Source organism: Stegodyphus dumicola, chromosome 3 (assembly GCF_044657685.1).
Source record: "Stegodyphus dumicola isolate Sdum_Otavi_A_Nest chromosome 3, ASM4465768v1".
Taxonomy (NCBI): Eukaryota; Metazoa; Arthropoda; class Arachnida; order Araneae; family Eresidae; genus Stegodyphus; species Stegodyphus dumicola.
In genome coordinates this window covers 119,562,659-119,579,283 of record NC_140770.1, presented here as the reverse complement: position 1 = coordinate 119,579,283, position 16,625 = coordinate 119,562,659, and the positions used below count along the sequence as shown (strand labels likewise).

The window sequence follows — 16,625 nt, the reverse complement described above, 5'->3', positions numbered from 1 at the left end:
CCAGTAGTTGACTTTCTGTCAACAATATCACCTGCCCAATCAGCATCAACATAACAATTCACAATATCAGTTTTAAGATTTTTACTATAGGTTAATATTAGATGTTTTGTTAAGTACAAATACTTTAAGACTCTCAAAGCATGTTTGAAATGTGTCTCATCATAACAATTTTGAAATCTACTTAAATAATTTACGCTGAAAGATATGTCTGGTCTAGTACCATGACTAATATACAAGAGTGCTCCTATTAGATTTTTATATTTGACATTTTGATTTAAATTAGATTGGTTTAGTTTTAAGATTAATTTCCATTGGTGTATCATGAAGCTTTGAATTTTCAATACCATACAGTTTAGCTAAAGATTTAATATAATTTTCCTGACTCAAAGTTAAGATATTACTTTTCTCATTATCATATTCAATATCAATTCCAATGTAGCTTTTTACTTTATTTAAATCCTTCATTTTAAATTTATTATGTAGTTGTTCCTTAATATCATTAATTACCTGAGTATCTTTGCAACATAACAACAAATCATCAACAAATAAAAGAATATACAGTCAAAAGTCGTTAATTCAGACACCCATAATCCGGAATGATCTATAATCCGGACCTCAAACCTAAAAACTTTCTGCGCATGCGCCGCGTTGGGACAAGCGTTTTACGCGTGCGCGTAAGATCTTCACTACTGCGCATATGCGTGTGCGCAAGTGCAGAATACGTTTTCGCCTGTGCGTTTAATGTATAACGGACGGTGTAAGCTAAAATTATCTAATTATCTATTTCAGTTAATGTTCATGATTGCATTATTCCTTAATCTTCGAATTGGATCCCGCTTATTATTTTTTGCAGACTGTAAGAGCAATTTTATAAAAGTAAACTTGAACTTTCCATTATGTCAAATAGAATTTCCGATGCTGGAACTTCCAAAGGATCTACAAAATGAAAGTATGTTTCGATGTTCAACAAACAAAAAGTGGAATTGCTGCAAAAAAATGGATAAAGGCATGAAGAATGTGACAGAGAGGTTAGTGAAAACGAAAAAATTTCGATTGACAAGTTAGTCGGTATTCTCGGCACAGCAATTAACGGGACTTGAACAGCGGAACTTTGTAATCGAACAAGAAATTATGTCTGTTTATAGAATTAAAGAGAAAGTATTATCACATAAAACGAAGCAACTTAAACAACTTGCATTGAAAGAAATGTTTAATAAAGTAAATAAATAAATATTAAGCTTTTTTTTGTAAATTTTGATACCCTTTAGATCATAATTGTTCTTTATTTCATAAATTACGGTTTCATATTTTTAATTTTAGAATTTCTGCATGCCATCTTACGAGATTTAAACTGATGATCTATAATCCGGAATCGCCGAAGTCCCGACGAGTCCGGATTAACGACTTTTGACTGTATACAAATACATCATTTTCAGATTTTACATAAAGACAATCATATTTACTTCTACGAAATCCTAGACTCTCAATATACTCGTTAAAACACTCATACCAAGTACGAGGGCTTTCTTTCAACCCATATAGTGCTTTCTTTAATTTATACACTATTCGAATTATCATTATAGCCTTGTGGTTGTTTAACATAAACCTCAGACACAACATAACCATTTAAAAAGGCGGTCTCAACATCCATTTGATGAATATTTAAATTATACTGACAAGAATATGAAAGTAAAAATTTTAAGGTTTGCATCTTAATGACAGGGAAGTAAGTATCCTCAATACTATCTTTTTCTGGAAACCTCGAACCACTAATCTAGCTTTAAAAACATTACCTGGTTTTCTTTTGAATACCCACTTCACATCTAGAATTGCTTTATCCTCTGGTTTAGTCACTAGTGTCCAAGTGTTATTTTTAACAAGACTGTTCATTTCACTGTCCATTGCCTCTTTCCAATGTCCAGCCTCACTGCATGTTGCCCGCCTCCTCAAAGTTACCTGGAACTGTAGCATCACAAAAATTTGCACTAACACAGTAGTACCCGAATTCTTCCTGACATCGAACTGGTGGTTTGATTTGCCTTCTTGGTCTCATTTCAATTTTTGTTTCATCTCATTTATCACACTGTCCTTGGAGTTATTACTCGATTCACATGACACTTGAAGTTCATTCTTATTTGTATCATCATTCTTATCTTCATCATCACAACCTACACACATTATGTCAACATGCCAGGCAACTATTATTCTGTTATTCATCAAAACTCTATATCTAACTTCTGTATATCCAAGTAAAATTCCAAATTCAGCCTTTTTATCCCACTCAGACTTTTTCTTTTCTTCTGGTATTCTTACATACACTCTACTTCCGTATAATTTCAATTCATTAGCAGATGGTTTCCTATTGAAAAATATTTCATATGGTGTCTTCTTTACAACAGTATTTGTTAATGTCTTGTTTTTCAAATAAACAGCAGCTTTAAGTACTTCAGTAACATCTGTCAACTTTTGCTTCGGCTAAAAGACATCTTGCCATATCCATTATAGTTCTGTTGTAATGCTCAGCAGTACCATTTAATTCATGTACATATGGTGGGCATGACTTTATCTTGAAACCTTTTTCTCTTGCAAATTTATATATCTTGCTATTCATATATTCACTACCATTGTCACATCTTAGTTCTTTGATAGTCTTCCCTGTTAAATTTTGAATTTCATTTACATATTCAATTAAGCAATCAGAGACTTGATCCTTAGATTTGATACAATAAATTTTTGCCAACTTGCTATAATCATCAATAAAACTCACAAAGTATTTCTCACCATCACATCCACTTGTTCTGTGAGGTCCATTTACATCTGTATGTATAATCTCCAGAATATCTTCTGCTTTTCTTCTGTTATTCTCGAACGGTAAATTGTGCATTTTATTTTAAATACATATGGCACACTTCATATATTCGGTTTCTATTTCTTTAGGGATTCCTTCTAATAGCTGATCTTTGCACATAATATCCAGATATTTAAAATTTACGTGTCCAAATGAACGGTGCAATTTTTCTTTTAACGTTAACTTACTGTTGGTCAAATTTGCAAGTATTTTCCTATTTTTAACATAACTCTTTACTTTATATAAACTTTCTTCTTTCTTTGCTATTGCTACAAATGAACAATTGACATCATATATTTTAGATAACTTTTCTTTTGAAACTATTTTATGATTATCAGTAATCTTCGAATAACTTAATAAATTTGCTTTCATTTCTTTTACATAAAATACATTCTTCAATGTTATGATAGATTCAGAGTTATATGCAGGAAAAGAAACTATTATATTGCCAACCTTTGTAGCTTTCAAAATCCTTCCGTCACCGACTTTCACTTGAATAGGATCCTTCAAAGTGACTTCCTCTTTGAAATATTCATCACTGTTTATAATGTGGCCTGTGCATCCGCTATCCAGTAACCAATTGATTTCATTTTTATTCGCCACAGTACTTGCACTGGAACTTGTCATGTTACTTTCGATAACAGTGGTGTGAAAACTATTACCTTGATGACTATTTATTCTATGGTTAGAGTATGCTCCACGTTCACATGTCCACTAAAAGCACGACTATGTCCTCGATTGTTTGAAGAACTTCGACCACGATAATTAGTGGAGCCATTACCACAATCGTTCCTCTGCTGGACATGCCAACAATTCTTTTTAATGTGACCAGGTTTTTCACAATTATAACAGACATTCCCTTGTGAACCCAATTTGCTAGTTTCCATTTTGAACGCATTTGATTTTTCTGCTGGTGCACAATCTTCATAATCATTTTCTCTTCAAGTAATTTTGATTTGATTTTGCTCTTTAGGTAATCGACTGTTCTGTCCTTCTCTGGTAATACATCTATTAAGTGTTATTTTTAACACTATTAAGTCACCAATGTGACTGTAATTTGAAGGTAATGCTCTTAGCATATAGTTCAATTTTTCTTGTTCCGTTACGGTGGCGCAGGCATGTTTCAGTTCGTTCACATACTTCTCAAAATCATCAAAAAATATATTTACATCAGGATAATTTTTCAGATTCACACATTCTAAGTTATTTCGACAAACAATTTGTAGAGGTGTTGAAGTTTTTAAATACATTGCATCAAATTTCGTTATTATATCAAATGCAGTCTCACACTCGTGAATAAATTCCAATTGCTTGTTTGTTATGGCGCTGTAAATGTAATTTGTAGCTTCGATGTCCTTTTCTTCCCATTTTTCCATGTTATCATTTTCACTGACTTTTTGCTGAACCACATCTTGACACCTTTTAAATTGAAGAAATTTCATCATACGCGTTTTCCAATTAAAATAGTCTGAACCATGAAATAGCGGTATGCCGATATCGCTGCTTCTTGTACATGCCAATTTTACGCTAATACTGGTAACTTTTAAAACAAATTATAACTACTAAATTCTTCATTCATATTCACAAACCACGAGAACTGCTACCATGTCAAATAAACCGATATCGTATGAAGAAGCAAGTCGAAAAATAAGAAACGTATCTTTTCACATTTTTTATTGAAACTTAACAAGTGCACAACATTACAACGGCATCCATAGCTCGCACACGGAGGAGAGACTTGGTGTTGCCAACATGGTAAAGATAAATGTACCAAATTAACAATCTTACCACGTTTAAACTGATGATCTATAATCCAGAAAAACCGATAATCCAGAATCGCCGATGTCTCGACGAGTCTAGATTAAAGACTTTTGACTGTATATAGAAGAATTTACCAAAAAAGAATATATAATTGCAATTTCAGTGGTATTTGAATAATCAGTGTCTTTCATGATGGCCTTGACTGATACAGTATTTCAGCAAGGCATCCTACAGAATCTGTCAGAATATTTTATTATTAATCTGTACACTGCACATCATTGAAAATTCTCGTAACTATCTCTTGCATTGTGTCGATAAGTTTCAACATAGATAACATAGTTCATGCACATCGTTGAAAATTCTTGAAACTATCTCTTGAATTGTCCTGATAATTTTGGACATAGATAACAAAGATCATGGGAATCATTGAAAATTCTTGAAACTATCTCTTGAGTTGTCCCAATAATTTTGGACATAGATAATAAAGCTAACCCCTTAAGGACCAGTGGCGGGAGAACGAAGCGCAGTCACGGGACCGCACCCGCTGAAATGGATCGTCGCCAATGGTCCGCGCATTTTCAGCAGTTCGGCCTAATTAAAAAATAAATAAATAAATAAATAAACAAAATCAGCATTTTGATATTATAACTTCAATTTTGAAGTTGCGTATTTAATGTATTTGTTTTTAATGTGTATTAATATAAAGAATATCGCATTAAAAGAAATAAATTAAACAGACAAAATACTAAAGTCATAACTATATACACAGAAATAAATACTATAAACATGAAAAAAAATTAAATACGAAATAATAATAATAATTAAAAAAAAAACATTAAACAAGAATTACCTGCAAGTAATTAAATTCCAATTTAAAAATTCTGCTTTGTGTGAAATAATTCAAAACAAGGATCGACACAAAGTCCTACCTTGCATATTTCGCATTCATAATACGTTGTTCGCTTTCACCTTTTCCTTGGTTTTAGAGCACAAAGCGCATCTTCTCCTACCTTTATACCTTTTCTGTCAACGTAAATTTTTGGAAACTGTCTTCCAGTTAGACGGAAAGGTGGAGTGTCTGGTGATTTTGGACAAATTTTTAAGTCTCTTAGCCATGGCTAACAGAATGAAACTGAAAATAACCCCAACACATGTCCCAAAACTTCTTCAGAAGACACTCAGAAATATTTCATCTTCAAACCCTGTGTGACATCAGGTTTATATTAGAAAACTTCTAGTTTTTCTAAATCAAAAACAGCATCCACGATGACTGGAAAGTAATCAAGGAAAGACCCCTCACTGGCAGGATATCCGTTACTGATCACGTCAATATATACATTATATGTAAAGTAAATACATTATATACCAAAATATAATGCCTGTGTCATTATATATAATGACCATTCAAGACATTATATATAATGACCTATTAAATTGCGTAAGAAAAACAAAAACGCTGCCTCTTTCCCGAGAAATGCGAGCAAGATGCATTACGTGTTGAGAAAGCTGATAGTTCTTCCCCTTCTGTAATAATGTTATAGTGTTACTTTTTAATTAACCAAGAAAGCTTATGTTAAGTTTCAAAATAAATAGGAAAAAAAAAAAAAAGAGAGAGAGAGAGAGAGAGAAAATCCTAACGAAATAAATAAAAATGCCTGTTACCCTTTAATTCACAAGCACACTTCTAAAAAGCCATGATTTCCAGTTTATTTCAATAAATGTCTCAAAACCAGAAGCACAAATAAGAAACTAATGCCAGTACATGAAGGTCAAATGCTGTCTGAATCAACCCATGTGAAAACAATTACCACTTAGCTCCATTTACTGGCTTTTAAAACTTAAAATAAATCATTCTGTTTTAATATCATGTATACGGGATGCTATAGGAACAGAATCGTTGCGTCGCATATACGGGACGCTGGGCTGGTAAGAGTGGAATCGTTGCGTCACGTATATATAACGCTGGTCCTGAATGGGTTAATGCACGTCATTGAAAATTCTCGACACTATCTCTCGAATTGTCGTGATAATTTTGGACATAGATAACGAAGTTCATGCGCATCACTGAAATTCTTGAAACTATCTCTCAAATTGTCCTGATAATTTTGGACATAGATAACAAAATCCATGCACATGATTGAAATTTCTCAAACCCACCTCTTGAATCGTTATAATAGTTCTGAACATATATAACCTATTGCTAGTAAATCTAGTAGTTCATGCTGGGTGTATAAATGCCTCGAGCACTTATTCCATCCATCTAACCAGCCGAACTCTTCAACCAAGCTGTTTAATGTTCAGCTGTTTTTCAAACATATGGCAAATCAAAACTAATGTTACAGAAAGAAAATATACCTGTCACTACCATAATAAATTTATTTCGCAAATGCAGATATAACATTTTGATTGTGTTACTTTTAATATTACTATGGACATGCACAGATGTTCCATGTGGAGGTCTTTTGTAACACGGCAGACGTCTGCAAAATATCTTCCTAAGTTCCTGCCAAATAGGTGAACGAAACCACCATATTCTAACTGCTGGACCCATAAAGGTGGTCAAATGACTTACCATCTAGTCTTGAATTTCTAGGTAAAATTACTCAGAAGAAAGTTTAAAATAAATTATTATCCGCCTAACGGTTCCATAGTACAACTTTCTATCGGGTTATCTAACCTATGTACAGAAAATAAATCTCAAATCGAGTTTGAAATGGAGTCTGTAGGCAGAGGGTACTTTAGAAAATGAAAGATCAGACTTTAAAAATAAACATTTACGGGTGTATAATTTCACATTATTGCCTGAAATTTCTTGTGATCAAGCACTGGGTCATTGATCAAATTTTCATTTGGCTACTAAGCTTTCATGAAGTACGTGTCAGATGTATATGATGATTGAAAATTAGGAAGAGAAAAATCAACAGATTAAAAAAGTGTAATGCTGGCATCAGAGCCGGAGCTCCCGTGCAGCTGCAGTACTAAGGGGTGAAAAATTTTAGATATACTGAGCAGCAAAATGCTTTTAACCTAGAACAAGGTAATGAAAAAGAAGATCACAAACAAAAATATCAAGAAATAAAAGAAAATATCATAAGCTAAAGAGATTTCACAAATATCAATTTGACAAAAAATTTGGAGATTTTCATTAAAATTTAAATCGTTTTCAAACCAGTGATTCTTCCCATGACTCCAAATATTTCAGCATACGCAACCATTAGTGAAATAAATTATGACCTCTGCCTAGGATTACCAAGGAATTATTACGAAAGATAGAGTTTCATGTGGGGGAAAGTATTCATCAAACACATTATTGTGAATGGTTGTGAAATACATGAAGCAACTGAAAAATGCCGGACTTGTTTAGGGATAGAAAATTAATTTTGAAGGAGTTCCGCAGAAAATTGAGATAAGTCTTCTAACTAAGTAAGAGACTAAAAGTTCACTCCACCAAAAATAAAATCCTTGTAAAATTTTTCCGTAGATTAAAAGAGCTCGATATGGATTGCAAGGTGACACAGGTTTCTTCAGCAGTTACACACACCATTCAAGGACTGAATAAAAGTAGTACCCTATAACAAATAGCAAATTTTCCAGGTGGATCACAACTGTTGTGAACAATGGGATCACACAAGAATGTAAGCAGTTACTGCCTGAAGTAAAATTAACTTAAGAGAAAAATATTAGGGAAAATAATTAAACAAACATTTTAGCATTGAGTTTTACATTAACTACATATTAGTGTATTTCAATTACCATTACCGTACACATTTCTGTACATGGAAATTAAGTACATTTAAGGACTTTTAAGAATGATTAATGAAAAAAATTAAGGACTTATGAGAAAATGGGAACTGAATAATATCAATTGAAGATATTATCTATGCCTGAATTTCACTTTTGTAATACCATCCTAAAAATAAAATAGATCCCTAAGTAGTACGCATTATTACTAAACATGAATTAATTAACATAATTATTAATAAGTTTGAGAGTAAAATAAACTTTATTCAATTCATCAAATAGCGTTACATATTTACACTTGTAATAGTTGGTTATATTTGAAAGAAGATAAGTGACATTTACGTTTTACTAACAGTTAGCTAGCTTTATATTGATTTTTTTTATGTCTCATTTTGTCACATACCTGGTCAGTCTAGAGGTTTAGCAAATAAGCAGGTAGATTTTATGTCAAACTGCATAGGTTAAAATGAGAAGTAAGATCATAATTAGCATGATTCATAACCAAAAGACTGAATGTTGTCACCGCTGCTGCTTGTCTAGAGAGAGAACTGCTGATTAGAACAAACCTGAAAGGTCTGATGTAGGCAAGGTTGACAAGTTTTGAAAGTTAGTTTGATGCAGTTAGTGTCATAGCTTCGCGTACAGTTCCAGGGGTTGTAACCCAGTTAATATACTTTAAGGTTCCAATAAGCCATTAAAGCACCAGAAGAGATAAGTTGTTTTGTATTATTTTAAATCTCAGTAGATGCATAGAATATGTTTTACTTGAATTTTTACCTTTTTATATTTTACCTTGTGACCACAGTGAGTATTAATGAAATGCAATAACTCGCTTTAATATGTAGAGATAATTTTAAAGGGTATAAGCAGTTAGTTATAAATAATTAAATTAGGTAGTTTGATAACCTTAGTCATTATGGATTTGCATAACCACTATTAAATTTTATTTTTTTAACAATATTTGTTAAAAAAAGGCCCTATTAAAATCAAAATCAAAATCTAATAAAATTTCACAATTTAAAATACATGTAATTTATGACACAGATTATTAAACGATATTAAGATAATTACACATTAAGATAACAACATTCAACAAAATATTTATCTGTCATTTTAATTTGAAGCCTTCCCAGACATTTTGGCTAGTTTATATAGATTTCCTTCTCTTTTAAGCATATTTTCTAACAATTAGAGATCTGTCTCAATATGGAAACCAATGCTCTCACTAGTTTCTGCGTGCTTTATCTCCTAACTTTTCAACTTCTCCACAATGTATCTATGAGGGTTTAATTGATCTGGTAAAATTTAAATAGTCCAAACACCCCAACAGATGTGAAGCATATTATCGCTATGTTTGGAATTAACTACAATATGAGACAAAGGTTTAAATAAGGCTCTTAATTCAAACTAATAATGTGGACCAGTGGTCAAAGATTATACAATTTAATTTAATCTGGCTCGATAACTCTATCATATGAGGAAATAGAAATGAGAAATTATAGTAAAGGTTGAAATCATAAACAATTGGGAAATTTACATAGTAATAACTGCACATATCTTTGAAGAACAATTTCCTTTATGTATTCAGTTTCTTTCTTCAACACGTTTTCTTTTCATTTTAGAATTTTTGGATTTAATTAAGGATTTCTGTTATTCTAAAAAATTTTAAATGCATTTAGAATGTACAGGAAAAGAGGCTAATTTTATTTCTTTAGTAATATGAACATTCAGAAACAATATGAAATATATATAGTAAAGGCTGGTTACAGAGCTGATGTGGCAAAATTTAGTGACACACCGAACAACAATTTACAGCAAGCATTGGAAGCAGAATTTATAAAGGCAGTAGGCAGCAGAATTTAGGATCCACAGAGATTGCATTAGATGGGAAAATGCCAGCTATGTGTATGATGCATTAAGAAATATTAAATGAATCTTTTAAATTGTAAGTTTTCAATTTCTTTATTAATAAAAAAAATCCCTTTCTATAATGCCTGCCCATGTGATAACCTCAGAAGCATTTTTGATATTTTCCATGCTTCTGTCTAGTGAAAAGTAGAGAAAATAAAGAGAAGATTGCTGTAAAGAGTGAAGTAGAGGGTGCTGCTTGGCAGTAGCACAATGCATTTAAGTAGAAACGAAATATCGTTTGATTAGGCAATATGGTTTCTGTGAAGGTAGTCCGCCTAACAATAGGACAGTTGTAAATATAACGAATAATAAATAGCATTAGATAAACTGAACCACCGGATGTTTTGTGATTAGCTCTTAGGGCCGCCATGGATAAATGCAGGTTCATTACAATGGTGCAACTTACAGAAAGTTTGGATTTGTTAAAGTGAACTTCACGAGGAAGTATGTGTCCAGATCATGCCCTAGGTAAGAGCATGATTATTATTAAATTTTGAACGTGTTTGATTTGAATTTTGATCATTAGCAGTCTTAAATACATTTACGTATTAACGCGAAATAATGGCAGAACTAGATAGATTAAAACGAAAGAGAACAGCATTGAGAACGGTAGTATCTAAACTATTAAAGAAAGTCGAGGATAGCTTAGCAAAGAAAGATACAGATGAATTATACGAAGTGCATGAATTATTAATAGAAAAGAAAAGTAATTTGAAAGAATTAGATGAGGCAATTCATTCCGTAATTGAGATAGATTCTCTAGAAGCGGATGTAGTTAGTTCTGAGGAATATCAGGAAAAATGTTTTCGAGCTGTTAAACGAATTAATCGAGTGTTGAAAGAGGATAAAATAAGTATTAAAGATCCTGAACAAAACTTGGTTAGACTGCAAAATGTACAAAGTACAGTAAAACTTCCAAAACTAGTTTTAGAGAAATATTCAGTGATCCTGAAAAATTTACTGAGTTTTGGAACAGTTACGAAAGCACTATAGACAAAAACGAAAGTCTTAGTAAGATAGAAAAATTCGCATACTTGAAAACATTACTTACAGGTGCTGCGAGTAATGTAGTATCTTCATTAGAATTAAATGCAAAAAATTACGATGAGAGTATAAAAACTTTGAAGGATAGATTCGAGAAAAAAGAAATAATAATTAGTCAATTCATGAACAAACTGTTAAATTTAGAACCAGTTAAGAATTCAAATAATATTAAAGCTTTACGTAGGTTATATGATGAAATCGAAATTGCAGTCCGGAATTTGGAGACACAAGAAGTTACGAAAGGTTCATTTGGTCAGTTATTAATACCTACGTTGTTAAAAGCTATTCCAGAAGAGTTCGTTCTGGAATTTAATCGAAGGAAAAACATAAATGAAGAAATTAATGTATCCGACTTGTTGGACTTCATAAAGCGGGAAATTGAATGTCGTGAAGCGTCGAGTTTATTGACGCAAGATAAAAGAAATACCTTGCCTCCACGTTTCGAACATGCTAAGTCTGATTATAAAAAAATTCACAGAAATGTACCTACGACTGCCAGTTTCAATGCTGTTGATAATCGTGCATGCATCTTCTGCAAAAAGTCCCATAATTCATTTTCTCGTGACAAAAGCATTAAAGAAAAAATATGTAAGTTACGTACTGAAAATAGATGTTTTATTTGTTTTCGAAAATATCACATATGGAAATCGTGCAGGAATAAAACTAACTGCTTAACTGGATAGGGAATATTTAAAATGCGGGTTTAAGTCGCATCATGAGTCACCATGTACGAGTAGTTCAAATCGTAACAAAACGCGAACGGCTTCAAATCAAAACATAAAAGAATTGTGCAAAAGCTCGCAAGACAATTCAGTAGATGAAACACTAAACTCCCCGAAAGAACACATGCTTTCTGTTGTTCCTTGTGATAAATCATTGAAGAAAAATGCTTTATTGCAAACCTGTTCAGTGTTAGCTCATTATGACAGAAGGTCAGAGTTAACTAATTTAATTTTCGATTGTGGTGCTACACGAAGTTTTGTTCATATTAGTGTAGTTAAGAAATTAAACTTAAAATTTGTTGGAGAAAAAACATTGTCTATATATTCTTTCGGAATGAAATACGCAGTACCTAAAACATATAAGGTTGTTGAATTGTGTTTCGGATGCGAAGCAAAAGAACAAAATAAAAATCAGCTGTCTCGTCACTGACGACATTATGGCTGCGCATATGACCACGCTGTTAAAACAAACACTAAAAATAATGAACGAGTGCAGATTGCGAATTGCTTGTTTATGTAAAGGAAGCGTTGGAATTCTAATAGGTGTGGATTATTACTGGAAGATGGTAAGGGGGGAAAAGATTCAATTAGGAAAGGAAATTTATGCGATTTCTACTATGTTTGGATGGGTCCCAGTATCTCAAAACACGGCAATAGTAAACCTTTCTTCTTGCGTAACTGATTCATTGCAATCGTTATGGACTTTAGATTTGATGGGCTTTAGCGATGACTCAGCGATTTCTGACGAGATGATGGAAATGATTCAGAGCTTTGAGAAGGAAATACGGGTAGAAGGTAATAGATACTATGTCAGTTTATTATGGAAATCGGAAGCAGGGCAGTTAGAAAATAATTTGAGTCGCATTAAGACGATTTGAAAGTCTTAAAAATAGACTTATTAGAAATCCTGAGATTTATCAGCAGTATAAATCCGTAATTGAAGAGCAAATGAAGGAGGGTATAGTTGAGAAGTGTTCACAGGAAATAACGGAGGCATCATATTTTATGCCGCACAGGGAAATAATAAAACCTAAGGAAACCACAAGTTGTAGGATTGTTTATGACGCAAGCTCTTCTAGGGCCAAAGGTGTAAAGTCCTTAAATGATTATTTAGACATTGGACCTAGTTTGATCCCCGTGGTTTTGGACATAATTTTAAAATTTCGGAAATATGAAATTGCTTTCAGCGGAGATTTAACTAAGGCCTTTTTAATGACAGGAATCTTACAAAAGGATTGGGAATATTTAAAATTTCTTTGGTTCGGGAATAGTGAGGAAAAATATAGTTTTAAGGTTTAAACGTCTTCCATTACGACTTTGCTGTAGTCCAGCAATTTTAGCGATGACAATAAAATTCCACATTAAGAAATATAAAAGCACAAATCCACAAAGTTATGAAATGTTAGATTCCTCGTTATATGTAGACGATTTATACTACGGTGCAGACACGATTGAAGATGCATGTCGATTATCCTCAGACGCGGTTAAGATTTTTAAAGACGCTGAAATGAATTTGAGAAAATTAAGGTCAAATTCCGAGGAACTTAATTCCTGGTGGATTGAAAAAGGTTATAACATAGAACCAGCTAAAGAGTCAAAATTTTTGGGCATAATCTGGAACTCTGAAGCAGATAAGATCAAGTTGAATTACAAATTTTTAGGAAATTTATCCCATGACAGTGCTGAGGCCACAAAAAGGACTATTCTCCAAATGGTGGTCAAAGTTTACAATCCAATTGGTGTGTTTCAACCCTTTGTGATGAAAATGAAAATTCTATTACAAAAAATTTGGACATTAGGTGTGGACTGAGATGATACCCTTCCATCAGAAATAATTAAGGACTGGAGTCGCTGGCAAGCTGAATTAAAGATGTTGGAGGATTTTTCTCTTCCGAGAAAATATTTTGGTAGTAGTAAAAAATCTAATGTTAGTCTTCATGTATTTGCTGACGCTAGCCCTAAGGCGTACGGCACAGTAGCACCCTTTAGATACCTTGATTCAGAAAATAACGCGATGCATGTAAGTAGAAACGAAATATCGTTTGATTAGGCAATATGGTTTCTGTGAAGCTAGTCCGCCTAACAATAGGACATAATATATGTAAATATAACGGATAATAAATAGCATTAGAAAAACTGAACCACCGGATGTTTTGTGATTAGCTCTTCGGGCCACCATGGATAAATGCAGGTTCGTTACAAAGATAAACATGTTAAGATTCTAGTATCAGAAGTAAAACATTCAAATATTATGTTTTCATTGTTCTTCCAGATGTTCTCCAAAAATTAAGAAATTCATTGCAAACTTTCTGTAAAATACATCCATTACGTCTTGGCACCATGGAGACATTTTTCATTTTTTCAGATATTTCTCGAATCTTCTAGAATCGTGGGTCTATAAATCTTGCCTTCAAATCCTTCCAATCTGCAATGTCTAAAATCCTAAAGAAAAATTATCCCTACCATTTCTGTAACAGAAAAAAGGCTATATTTTGGAAAAAAATAGGAGGGAAAAAGTATAAAATTAATTTTATAGAGAAAACTGATGCACATTCTAAAATTTTTGAGTATTCTGAGACAGATACATGGGATAAACTCTTACTATGTAAAAATTAAGAAAAAGATATTTTTAATTAATTACGTAGCTAATTTTGCTTTTGCTAAGAACTGTTTTGTAAATTGTGCTTTATAGCATTACACCTTGTTTATTTTTTAGATTTAAAATATTGTATAATTAGTTGCCAAAATGAAACTTTATAATATGGCAGCAAAAAATAAAAATGTTTTATTTTAATTTCTTTTGTAAATATAATTTTAATATATTACCATTATTTTAATGAAATTTATGAATATTATGATGTTTTAAAAAATTCATCGAAAAATTCTCAGATCTCGGAATTAAAAAGTTTCTATAGAAACTGATCTTAAAATCACCAAAATGTTGAAACGTCGCCAAATTTAGGACCGTTTAATAAAAGAATTCACATTCCCCAAAAGCGAAAATTGTTTAAGAGCTCTTTATTACAAAAAATGATTTTCAAAATGCTTATGTTTCACTTCTTGCTTAGAAACTCGAGTATCCCATCAATTATATTAGAAACAGAAACAAATTATAACACATAAACCCATTCAAAAGATAACCATATATGCCAGTGAATCGCCAAAAATATTCCTCAAAATGCTAATTCACACTCAAAATGGCAGTCGTAAAAACAGACAGAAATTTCAGGTGTTTAAAATTAAGGACCTTCTGCTGATTTTGGCCAAAATTAACTACTTTTAAGGACCAAAAATCGATTCCAAAAATATAAGGACTTTTAAGGACACTTAAGGACTGTACAAACCCTGCATTACCTGTTAAAAAAGTTACATAACCGGAATAGGAATTACTTGAAATGGAATTATTTGTAATTTTAAGTATTTGTTGCTCTGATGATAAGTCAGCAGTGGACAGTTTGAAATCTATCAAATTTTTACACACAAAAGATCAGAAACTAAATTGGCGGTTAATAAAGAAATGTGGCACTGCATGATTTCTATTTCAAATTTTATTTGTATCAAAAAAAATTAAACTATATTTATTCAAAATAAGTCGCATTTCAGATGTCAAAAGATCGCAAGTAGCTCGTGAGTTGCAATTAAGGTGTCGTAGAGCTGCATGCACAGCTCTGAAACTTAACATTAGTACTATAGACAGCCCTATATAGTACAAAGTCTGAAATCCGGAATGATCTAATATCAGGACCTCAAAGCCACCACCAACTTTTTTTTAAAATTTATTTATTTTTTATGTATTTATATTTTGTGTGCGCTTTACGCAGGTGCATTTTGTATCTTGGATTTTGTACTGTATTTACCATAACTCACAGTTTCTTACTGGAATTTTATGGCGAGAAAATACCTTAACCATGTCGCCACAAATTCAGTATCATATACAGTCAAAAGTCATTAATCTGGACTCCTTGGGACTTCAGCGCTTCCGGATTATCGATTTTTCTGGATTATAGATCATCAGTTTAAACCTGGTAAGATGGCATGCAGAAATTATAAAACTAAAAATATGAAACAGTAATTTATGAAATAAAGAACAATTATGATCTAAAGGGTATCAAAATTTACAAAAAGAAAAAGCTTAATATTTATTTGTTTACTTTATTAAACATTTCTTTCAATGTAAGTTGCTTCGTTTCATGTGATAATACTTTCTCTTTAATTCTATTACACAGACATAATTTTTTGTTTAGTTACAAAGTTCCGCTGTTCAAGTCCTATAATTGCTGTGTTGAGAATACCGACTAATTTGTCAATCAAAATTTTTTCGTTTTCAATAACCTCTGTGTCACTTTCTTCACTATCGGAAGCGAATTATAATGATGAGGAATTTGATTTAAATCATACAAAGATGGAGTACGTCGAGATGAAATACTACATTTAGTAAGGAATTATAAGCCAAATAAAATAAAAACATCTGCCCTGAAGATAAGGATAGTGCTGACAGATCAACTTCCAATACATTGCGCGCCGCGGCGTCAATGCGACGCATGCGCAGAAAGTTTGTAGCTTTGAGATCCGGATTATGGGTTTCCGAATTAACGACT

General features: G+C 32.3%; 1 protein-coding gene across 5 annotated transcripts in view; it reads right to left on the bottom strand.

The window, feature by feature from the left end:
- Positions 1–16,625, bottom strand: part of LOC118189900 (sorting nexin-32-like) — a 124,816-nt gene that overhangs the window by 87,321 nt on the left and 20,870 nt on the right. The window lies entirely within an intron of this gene.